The following is a 12,419-nucleotide window of genomic DNA, read 5'->3' as shown; positions in this document are numbered from 1 at the left end:
TGTTGCACTATGTGGTCCTGTTAAGATTGCAGCACAGCAGTGCATGCACACATCCTGCTTATTTGTCTCTTCGTCCCTGCCTGGCACATTGAAGGATGTTCCATACCCAAGTAGCCTAGAGGGAATATTGATGGAAGGTAGGTGCAAGATCATCCAAATATCAAAGTCATAAGGCTTGTGAGATTTTAAATGCCTGGCTAGTCAAAAGAGCTAGTTACAATGGGAATCTGCGAGGAAACAGTGGGACCTCAACGATAGATGGAAAATAGTTAGGAATTTTAAGGAGGCTATGGATAAATAAAGGGGTTAGAAAACTTAAAATGCATACAATAATAATAAAGAAACATAAAGAAAAAATACTTAAGGAGAACAGGAAATTACAACATAAGATATTGAATGTCACAAGGAAAGTGATGAGCAAGTATGAAGACTTAGTTAAAAATCAAAAGGATGAATAAAGCATTTTATAAATAAGACTGTTAAAAGAGGCTTGTTAAATATGAGTTATGATCTCTAAGAGGAGAAAATTGTCTTTTTGTAGCTAAAGATTATAAAATAGTGCTTATTCTTAGTACTTTATATCACCCTCGAATATCACAGAGGAAGTAATTCTGAAATAAGAGATGAGTGACATTATGATCACTAAAAGGATTTTTGTTTTGCTAAATTACTTAAACCAACGGAAGAGAAAACACCCAAGTCTGGTGCGAGATACGTTAGGTTCCAAAAAGTAATGGAGAGGCTGTCCATGAGGTCCTTACAAATAGGCTTTGGTGTATTATTAAATGTTGATTTGTATAATGAGAAGAAGAATACAGCACCTATTTTTATAAAGAATGTAGAGATAATTCTGGTAATTATAAGTGAGTTTATCTTGATATTTTCATAGGAAAATAATTTAGAAATTTTAATTAGTACCCAAATATCATTTAACTTGATAAATAGAAAATAGATTGAAGTAGCCAACACAGATTTCAAAAATAAGAGGTTTGTATTTATTTAATGCCTTTTCTGATTATAGATTGTTTCAAAATGCTTTACAGTGAATGCTTTTGAAGTATTGTCACTGTTAAAATGTGGAAAATACAGCAGCCAAATTGCACACAATAAGCTCCTATAAGCATCTGTGCGGTAATAATCAGATAATTTGTTCGTGTGATGTTGATTGACAAATTAAAGATGAAATAGGAACAGGCAAATTTGATTTGGACTATTTCCTCATGCAGATATTCTCACATGGAGGGGAAAAGGGAACATCAACTAATTGGTCCAAATTCACTGTTTTCATAATGTATTTCTAGCTCTTTTAAAAACAAAAGGAAACAAATTAACTAAATTAAAGCAAACTGCCAGCTCTTAAAGGGGCAATGGTTGAAATGAGCTAGCTCTTTTAAAAGCAGCTAATTTAAATCAAATTATATTAAGTAAGCCAAATCAAACCAAATTGAACCAGATTAAAACCGTGCTCACCTCATAATGAAACACTGACAGAAATTAAGGGTGCAAATTTAAATTAACAAAATTAAAATTTTGTCGGAAGGAAGTTAATAAATTAGAATATTCTCCAACAGACTATCATTTGGGATCACATCATCCCCAAAGATTTTTTAACAGACTATTTCCAATACTTTTAAGATTTTTTTAACAGAATCAAATACCACATGGATATCATGTTGACAAATTTGGAAACAGTTGAAGAGAATAATTGGAGAGTGCATGCAGTCTCAAAATGTTTACAAACGAGACTTGCCCTTAACGATAATTATGAAATCTTTGACATTGTCAACAGTGAAGGTTTAATGCTGGATCCTCATAAGACTAATGCCAACAAAGAGTATCCTATTCTGAACTTGGTTCAGAATCTCCAAAAATCGTTAGGGATGGTAAACCAGATGAGAATTTTTTGCCTCACAGGAAACTACCACATTAACATTCAGACAACTCCTCAGGAAGACACAGGATTGTGTTGGAACCTACATCAAGAGAATGCTTTTCAGAGGATAAAGGACATGTTGATATCCATGACTGCTTTAGTCCACTCTGATCCATTCTTTCCAATAATCATAGCAGCTGATCCTTCAGTTATAAGGTTAGAAACAGTGTTGTGCTAGAAGCAACAGGATAGGTGTTGCCAACCAGTCTATAAAATGCGTATCATCTCACATAGAAGCATGGAAGAGGCTGTCTCAGTTGCACAGGTTTGCAAGCAATTTATAGTGTACATCCTTGGACACAAAGTGATCAGAAAAATGGATCAGAAACTTCTAGCGTCTCCAGTGGATAAGAAGAAACAAGCAAGGATGACTCCAAAACTTCAAAGATTTTGACTTAGGAAACTATATACATGCAGGGAAAACTGCAGAAGATGTCAGACATGCTCTCTAGTAAAACAACTGACAGCCTTGCCAGGCATGATTTTGAGTTTATTCCCAAAAATGAGTTATACATTCAATTCAAGGTGGTACACTGGCCCACAAGCCATAATTGGCTTAGCTGGATCTAACAAGAACAGTTAGGGGACCAGAGATGTCTCAACACATTGTGTTGTGATGAAGATTGAACAAATGCCCAACAGGTTGAACATGAAAACATGGTCTAACTGCCAAAAGTATTCTATAATTATTTAAGAAAAGTTAGTATTTCATTGGATGCAAATTGGAGAAGGTTCACTCGGCTATTCCCTTGTATGGATGGACTGTTTTGTGAGCAAAGGACAAACAGGTTGGGACTGTGTGCACTAGAGTTAAGAATAAGAGATGATCTCATTAAACATACAGGATTCTTAAGAGGCTTGACAGGGTAAATGCTGAGAGGATGTTTCCCCTCATGGGACATAAATTGCCATCCTTTTATTCTGAGTCTAAGACTGAGGTAAGGAAGAGTTTCTTCTCTCAGAGGTTTGAGAGTCATTGGAACTTCTTGTAATAGAGAGCTGTGGAGGCAGAGTCCTTGTGTATAATTAAGGCTGAGATAGATAGATTTTTTAATCAGTCAGGGAATCAAGGGTTATTGGTAAAATACTGGGAATGTGGATGTAAGGAGGTGAGGGTGGCATGGTGGCGCAATGTTTAGCACTGCTGCCTCAGAGTGCCTGTGACCAAGGTTCATTTCCAGCCTTAGGTGACTGTCTGTGGGGAGTTTTCATGTTCTCCCTGTGTCTGTGTGGGTTTCTGCCAGGTGCTGTGGTTTCCTCCCACAGACCAAAAATGTACAGGCTAGGTGGATTAGCCATATGAAATGCAGAGATAGGGTCAGTGTCTGGGTCTGAATGGGATGCTCTTTAGAGGATCATTGCAGACTTAATAGGCTGATTGACCTCTTTCCACATGTAGGGATTCTATGAGTGTCAGATCAGCCATGATTCATGAATTGTGGAGCAAGCTTGAGTGGCCAAATGGTCAACGCTTGTTCCTATTTCTTATGGCCTTATTATGTTACTGTTTGATAAATAGTTGGTCATTCTAGCTTTACTTTTGGGAAGACACCTCTTCACTTAGGAAAAGGTGCACCAGGGACACAGCAGTGCAGTGGTCCTCTATTTGCATGGAGATTGAGGATCTCATCACTGATGGTAACACTTGTGCCATCCACCTACTGGAGGAACAAAAGCAATTGATATCCACCACATTCCCCACCAGCCTGTAAGAACGTGTGAAGATTGATCTATTTGTTCTTAGAATGTATCTCCATTGTGTTGAAAACTGGGGGATAGTTCATTTATGAGTTCTTCAGCCAAATTGCAGCCAGTATTGGATCTTACAATCATGTTTCAAGTGGGTGGAGATACCCGCAATCAAATGAGGAATTTGAGTATGTCGTCAGGACAGTTAGGTTGCTTTTGAAGAAGAATACTGTTACATTATCAATCCACCCCACTCCAGTGGTCCAGCAGCACTAGAGCTGCTGATGGACATGAAGCTGAAGGCTCAGGTCCCCACCTTACCAAAGAATTTGACTTTAAGCTTTCAGGACTGTGAAGATGTATATAAGGAGCAGTCAGTGTGTGCAACAGACCGTACACAATAGATACTACCACAGGAGATGGCATTCTTTAGAACAGGGTGTGAGCTGTGCATCTGAGATCTGAATAGAAAAATATCATCTCAGGACCTGTTGGATTGTATAGATTCATAAAGGATCAGATTTGAAACTTTCTTTGCTTTATGGACCAGCACCTCACTATAATGCCTGAACATACCTTATGGTATATTTATCTATTTAGCGAATAGCACACCGATATTATATCATTGTATTTAAAAACTAAAAGCCAACATTATTTACAGCATTTGATATTTTTCAAACAAACATCATTTCTGAATTAATTAATGCCAATATATAAAAGCAAAATGCCCAAATGCTGGGAATCTGAAACAAACACAGAGAATACTGGAGAAACTCAGCATCTCCACAGTTGCTGCCAGACCTGTTGAGTTTCTCTAGCATTCTTTGTGTTAATTAATACCTAAACTGAGTGGGACTTTGACAACTGAATATAGCACTGGGTTGAAAATTAAGTGATAAGATTTGTGGTGGAGTTGAAATTGAAGTGGATATAAAGTATTTGGGCAAGGTAGATTTTTCTTTAAGTATAATGGGATTCTGCTTTCTATTATTTTTAAAGTGATACATCCTAATAAAACAGAAATACAATACTTCTTTGTAACGGATAACGATCTACTTTACAAGGCAAGTCTCTAAAATCTCTTTTAACAGAATTAAATTTGGCTAATTTAATTCCACAGAGCCACGTCTGGTTCTTGCATCTGTTATTCAGTTATAATGTCAAGGAAATCTGCTAATAAGAGACTAAAACAATTAAGCAAAACCCCTAAAGCACTTCAAGTAACAAGATGATTCCTGTTTAAGTGAGATTTTTTACAGCAGACCTGAAGGAAGGGAGAAGTAGAAGGAAGACAACACAGCTAATTTGAGTACTGTATTCAATTACTGGTGGGGAAGTCTGTAAAAGTAATCTACTGTGCTTGAACACAATCTCATTTTTCTATTCCACAATGACTTTCTTGAAACTTGAATCCGATGTTTAAATTCTGACTTCCATGACTTAAAAATAGCACGACTTGACCTGAATAAATTTTAAAGGTCTGAAGTCATCCGATACATTACCATTTTACCAACAAGTAGAGAATACAGGCACTAATAACTTAATAAAAAAAATTGTTCCACAAAGCAAGACTCATCTAAAGGAATCACAAAGGTTTAGTGCTGATATTGTCTTATTACCATTCCAAGCTACAAGTGCTAATGCATAAAGGATGCTTAACAGGAGTGTCTCTGATGTAATGCTGATGATATTGGGCGGTTGTGTAAATAAGTGGTTATTTCATACCGATATTACTTCAAAAGCACTGCCTCACCTTCACTCCCATCATGGTGTCTGTTCATATTTTTGATTAGTTTTGTTCTTTCTCATGTTTACTGATGACACAAAACTGGTAGGAATTGTGAGTTGTGAGGCAGATGCAAGGAGGCTTCAAATTGATTTAGATGCATCGAGTGAGTAGTAACCATATTGCAGATGCAGTATAACATGGCTAAATGTGAAGTTATATACTTTGAAATTAAAACAGAAGCATATTATTTAAATGGCGATATATTGGGAAGTGTGGTTGTGCAAAGAGATCTGGGTGTCCTTATATAACAGTCAATACAAGCAATCAGATAGGTGTTGCAAGCAATTAGGAAGGCAAGTGATGTACAGAGGAACCTCAATTATCCGGCATTCGATTATCCGAATTTTGGATAATCCGGCACGATTGCAAGGTCCTGATGCTTGGCTAATCTATGTTATCTGGCATTCGGTTATCCGGCATTCAATTAACCGAATGAAATACTCCCCGCCTGTGTCCTTTGGATAATCAAGGTTCCTCTATATTGGCCTTCACTGCAAGAGGATTTAAGTTCAGAAGTAGAGATTTCTAAGTTTGGTGAGACCATATCTGAAGTACTGCGTATAGTTTCGGTCTTCCTACCTAACACAGGAAATACGTGCCATTGAGGGAATGCAGCAAAAGTTCACACGGCTGATATCAGGGATGACAGGCCTAACCTATGGGAGTTTGGTTGCATTGGGCTTCTATTCACTAGTTCAGAAGGAAGAGAGGAGATCCAATTGAAACTTATTAAATTCTAATAGGGCTGGACAGAAGAGATATGGAGAGGATACTTTCCCTGGCTGGAGAGTCTACAATCAGGAGTCATAGTCTCACGATATGGGGTAGACATTTTAGAACTGAAGTGAGGAAACATTTCTTCACTCCAAGGTTGGCAAACCTATAAGATCCTTTACCACAGAAAGCTGTGGAGACTAAGTCACTAAATATGTTCAAGAAAGAGATGGATATATTTTTAGATACTAAAGGCATCAAGGGGTATAGAGAGAAAGCGGAAATATGGCTTTCAGATAGAGGATCAATCATGATCAAATGGATGCTGGAGCAGGATCAAAGGATTGAATGGCCTACTCCTGCTCCTACTTTCTATGTTCACCTAACTTTCTTTTACATGGAGTGGATCACAGTATATATGCAACATAAAGTCTGTGCTATGACACTTTGCCAGTTGAATATTAATGCAGTGGTATAATTGTTTAACATGGCAGAGAACCAACAATTGTTTTGTTGGTGGATGATTCAAAGTAATGATGTCTATTTGAGCACAATGTGTACTGCTTGTCTCATGAAGTCACCCTTCTCATTTGCTGCAGTGTAAAAACAAAATCCATAGACACAAAATAAACAGTGACAACCAGTGTTTTGATTGATTATTGTATCAGAGGTTAACCCTATTAAACTATATCTCTTCTTATTACCATTCAATTGTCAAACTAGCACAGAACCAAATTGCCTTCTGTGGCTTTGAAGATTTCAGTTTCTCCAGCTCTACTCTTTTTTTTTCTGCAGGGACATACAGAGTTGGATTTAGATCAACACTCTCTGTAAAGTAATCCAGTGGTCTGCAATATAAATGGTAATGCTCTAATGGTCAATCCTCATCAGGGATAGTTTATTTCAATCAGAAAAACATTATAAGTTAATTAGGAGAAGTTACAGCAAATCAACTGAGTTCTGTGAGTAAGGTAAAAATCAGCCTATCCCCCCTAGTCCAGGAACTCCCCACATACGTTCGAGACACCACCCACGCCCTCCACCTCCTCCAAGACTTCCGTTTCCCTGGTCCCCAATGCCTTATCTTCACCATGGATATCCAATCCCTCTACACCTCCATTCGCCATGACCAGGGCCTCCAAGCCCTCCGTTTTTTCCTCTCCAGACGTCCCCAACAGTACCCTTCCACTGACACTCTCATTCGTTTGGCCGAACTGGTCCTCACCCTTAACAATTTCTCCTTTGAATCGTCCCACTTCCTCCAGACCAAAGGCGTAGCCATGGGCACACGTATGGGCCCCAGCTATGCTTGTCTCTTTGTTGGCTATGTAGAACAGTTGATCTTCCGTAATTACACCGGCACCACTCCCCACCTCTTCCTCCGCTACATTGATGACTGCATTGGCGCCACCTCGTGCTCCCGCGAGGGGGTTGAGCAATTCATCAACTTCACCAACACATTCCACCCTGATCTTAAATTTACCTGGACTATCTCTGACACCTCGCTCCCCTTCCTGGACCTCTCCATCTCCATTAGTGACGACCGACTTGACACTGACATTTTTTACAAACCCACTGACTCCCATAGCTACCTGGATTACACCTCTTCCCACCCTATCTCTTGCAAAAATGCCATCCCGTATTCTCAATTTCTCCGCCTCCGCCGTATCTGCTCCCAGGAGGACCAGTTCCACCACAGGACACACCAGATGGCCTCCTTCTTTAGAGACCGCAATTTCCCTTCCCACGTGGTTAAAGATGCCCTCCAACGCATCTCGTCCACATCCCGCACCTCCGCCCTCAGACCCCACCCCTCCAACCGTAACAAGGACAGAACGCCCCTGGTGCTCACCTTCCACCCTACAAATCTTTGCATCAACCAAATCATCCACCACCTCCAAAAAGACCCCACCACCAGGGATATATTTCCCTCCCCACCCCTTTCCGCCTTCCGCAAAGACCGTTCCCTCCGTGACTACCTGGTCAGGTCCACACCCCCCTACGACCCACCCTCCCATTCTGGCACTTTCCCCTGCCACCGCAGGAACTGTAAAACCTGTGCCCACACCTCCTCCCTCACCTCTATCCAAGGCCCTAAAGGAGCCTTCCACATCCATCAAAGTTTCACCTGCACATCCACCAATATCACTTATTGTATCCGTTGCTCCCGATGTGGTCTCCTCTACATTGGGGAGACTGGGCGCCTCCTAGCAGAGCGCTTTAGGGAACATCTCCGAGACACCCGCACCAATCAACCACACCGCCCTGTGGCCCAACATTTCAACTCCCCCTCCCACTCTGCCGAGGACATGGAGGTCCTGGGCCTCCTTCACCGCCGCTCCCTCACCACCAGACGCCTGGAGGAAGAACGCCTCATCTTCCGCCTCGGAACACTTCAACCCCAGGGCATCAATGTGGACTTCAACAGCTTCCTCATTTCCCCTTCCCCACCTCATCCTAGTATCAAACTTCCAGCTCAGTTACTGTCTCCTTGACTTGTCCGACCTGCCTATCTTCTTTTCCACCTATCCACTCCACCCTCTCCTCCTTGACCTATCACGTTCATCTCCTCCCCCACTCACCCATTGTACTCTATGCTACTCTCTCCCCACCCCCGCCCTCCTCTAGCTTATCTCTCCACGCTTCAGGCTCACTGCCTTTATTCCTGATGAAGGGCTTTTGCCCGAAACGTTGATTTCGCTGCTCGTTGGATGCTGCCTGAACTGCTGTGCTCTTCCAGCACCACTAATCCAGTATATGAGTTCTGTGAGTGTAGAGTGCAGACCCACAGCAGGTTAATTGCCAGGCAGAACCACTACATTGTATATATTCAGCATATGGAGTCCTTAAAGTGAACTCTCTGAAATGCAGGTTACACAAATTACAGAGTTAGTCACCTGCCCCTCACAAATGCGAGCTGATGCATTTTGGAAGATCAAATTTAGGTGCAATTATACAGTAAATGGCAGAATCCTTTGGAGCACTGACACACAGAGGGATCTGGGTATACAGGTCCACAGATCCCTGAAAGTGGCAGCACAACAATGGTGGATAAGGTGGTCAAGAAAGCGTATAGCGTGCTTGCCTTCATTGGCCGGAGGATTAAATATTAAAGTTGGCAAGCTATGTTACAGCTGTACAGAACTTTAGTTAGGCTACATTTGGAATATTGCATGAAGTTCTGATTGTCACACTACCAGAAGAACATAGATGCTTTGCAGAGGGTACAGAAAAGGTTTACCAAGATGTTGCCTCGTCTGGAGGACTTTAGTTATGAGGAAAGGTTGGATAAACTCAGATTGTTTTCACTGGAAAGATGGAGGCTGAGGGGCAACCTGATAGAGGTCTACAAAATTATGACAGGCATAGATGGGGTGTTTGGTCAGAGAATTTTTCCCAGGGTTGAAAAATCAACCATAAGAGGGCACAGGTTCGAGGTCAGAAGGGGGATCTTTAGTGAAGAAGTGTGGGGAAAATCTTTCACATAGAAGGTGGTCAGTGTCTGGAAAGCACTACCAGTGTAAGTGGTGGGGGTAGGCATATTGGCAACGTTTAGGGCGTATCTTGATAGACACATGAACAGGAGGCGAACAGAGGGTCAGAAACCAGGCATGTGCAATACATAGCAGGTCTGGATAAGGACTAGGAATCAACGCAGGCTTGGTGGGCCAAAGGGCCTGTTCCTGTGCTGTACTGTGTAGTGTTGTATTATCTCATTTTCATTTCACTGAATTGGGCAAATTCTGTGAAGAGGCGTCAATCTGCTTGGCCAGGTTACTGTTCAGATAGTGAAGTTGAAAACTAGCTCTGTGTATTCTTGGAAAAAATTAGATGAATGTGTCAAAGAAATGCCTCTGTACTTGAACCTTCTACTCCAATAATCCACATGTATTCAAGTTAAGCAGGTCTTTTTTTTTACATGGATACTCTCAGTTCTATATTTTATTCGGCCTCCTTCATCCCTTTCTCCAAAATATTACAGTCTATTTAGACGCTGTTTCCTAATTTTATAATGATAATTTCATTCAGGGCTCCACATGGTCAACTTCAGACTCATTAATTTCCTTCTGAAATCCATCTCTCTCTCTAGTGATCAGCTCTTTTCAGATATCCAGTGTAAGTCTACAACCCCCCCCACAACCAGCTGGATTCACTAATTCGCCAAGGCTCCTTAAACAGCACCTTCCAAATTCACAACTAGTACCATTTGGAGGATAAGAGCAGCAGATAGGTGGGAATGTCACCCTGCAGGTTCCCCTGACAGTCACTCATCATCCTGATTAGAAACATGTCATTGTTTCCTCAGTGTCATTGGATCAAAATCCTGGAACACCCTCTGTATAGCACGGTGGGTCTACCTATATCAAATTTACTGCTGCAATCGTCAAGAAGACAGCAAATGTAGCAGAGTCACATGAGAATTCCATTGGGGGCAACTTGTAGAGTCATAGAGATTTACAGCACGGAAACAGACCCTTCGGTTCAACTCATCCATGCCGACCAGATAGCCCAACCCAATCTAGTCCTACCTGCCAGCTCCTGGACCATATCCCTCCAAACCCTTCTTATTCATATACCCATGCAGATCCCTTTTAAATGTTGCAATTGTACTAGCCTCCACCACTTCCTCTGGCAGCTTGCTGTATCTTTTAATGAAGTTCCAGATGTTGAAGTGAGACTTGGCAGCAGAAACTGTCTATTGAGGGGGCTTATTGTTTGTTAACAACCTTGTTAACTGTCATTAATATACAGCTTTCTATTGTACCACAAACACACTAGATACTGAGAAGTTTTGACATGAAAACCACCGCAAGTACCTCATCTCCTCAACTCTGCACCAAAGGACCCGCATATTGGACACTGGACACCTACATCTCAGAGCACGTTCCATGAGAAAGAACTACATCCACCTCATGCCCATTGGCCTTGGCACCAATAAGTGCCAGCCTCTAAGAACCCTTATGACACATTTCCAATACACTTACCAAACACTTCAGGTGCAACAGTTACTGTTGTTGTAATGATGCAACAAGGACTGTGTATGCAAGATCCAGCACCCAGATCATGGACTAGACCAGGCTGCATCACCAGACTGTTTGTTTACTGTGTTGGTATATGCACTTTGAGCCTAGCTAGATGCTAACAACAGTTCTGCCTTGTCTTGCCTTTTTGCACCTTGCTCGTCAACCAGAAATATCAGTGTTTCTATATTGCTGTGCATTTAGCACAGACAGGAAGTTTGGAAGTTTGTCAGCAATCCTCAGTCAGGTTGAGGGAGTTAGCCTTTGGTCAGGAGAGTCTGGCATAGTAAGGTCAAGAGCAGCCTCCAATACTAGTCCAGGGGCTTGGAAATGGTCAGACAGCCACTTCAGGCTGTCAGAATAAGAATGCTGTCCACATTAGGAGGGAGGAGTCAACCCACTGCCCATCCTGTCATTAACTTCCCCATTTATGTTGGTGGAGTGGAGAAGTTCCTGTGCATTCCGCAGGGGGATGAGGTTGCACTAACCTGGCTGGCAACTTTTGGCCAGGTTGGCACAGTTTTTGTTTTGGCATCCACTAGGTGTTGGGGAAGAGGAGGTCCCACCTATGCACCACCCCATCTGGCAGGAACATCAGGTCCCTGTCCACAGCGGGATGTCAACTTTCCCTTCTCTCCCATGCCCAGGGCTAATATCGGGAACTGTGCAGGGCATCTCTGGGTTGGCAGTGCTTGTTCTGGCCATTTAAAGGTAGCACCAGCACCAGGAATACCAGTCCACTTGCAATAAACTAGTAAGTAGTTCTGGGCACGACGAGTGGTAGAATAAGTCTAGAATTGGATGAGATAGGTGCCAGTGGGGGAAGGGAAGGTAGTTAATGAAGTGAGTTTGCTAAGATGCAGCAGGAAAACTCACTTGGCCTCATAGAGACAGACCATACATGACATTTGAAGAAACTGATGCTTAGCCAAAAATCAAAAGACATAAGATTCATCCCAATGTTTCCATTGGGGCTGACACAAGATTAGAAATTAAGGGAGGGATTGTAACTTTTAGATTCATTTTGAAGTAATCCAGTAAAGCAGCACGCCCAGCACAGAGGCTGGCCAGATCAGGAAGGGTATGTGGAGTCAGGAACTAACAATGGTAAGATCCAGTTAGGGGCCTAGGAAGCTGCAGGGAAAAGAGGAACTTTCTCGTTTTGCATTTTTAAATAACATTAACCTCCGATGAAGAAATCCAGCTAAGGTGCTGGAATAAAAACATCCTATTTTAAAGATATTCTTTCAATCTGCTTCTCATAAAATCTCTG

General features: G+C 41.7%; 1 protein-coding gene across 1 annotated transcript in view; it reads right to left on the bottom strand.

Moving 5' to 3' along the window:
• Positions 1-12,419, bottom strand: part of itga8 (integrin, alpha 8) — a 219,569-nt gene that overhangs the window by 132,627 nt on the left and 74,523 nt on the right. The gene's annotated exons all lie outside the window — the stretch shown is intronic.

The sequence above is a fragment of the Chiloscyllium punctatum genome, chromosome 8 (assembly GCF_047496795.1).
Source record: "Chiloscyllium punctatum isolate Juve2018m chromosome 8, sChiPun1.3, whole genome shotgun sequence".
NCBI lineage: Eukaryota > Metazoa > Chordata > Chondrichthyes > Orectolobiformes > Hemiscylliidae > Chiloscyllium > Chiloscyllium punctatum.
Note: the sequence above shows the minus strand (reverse complement) of the source record. Positions and strands in the feature narration are given on the sequence as shown.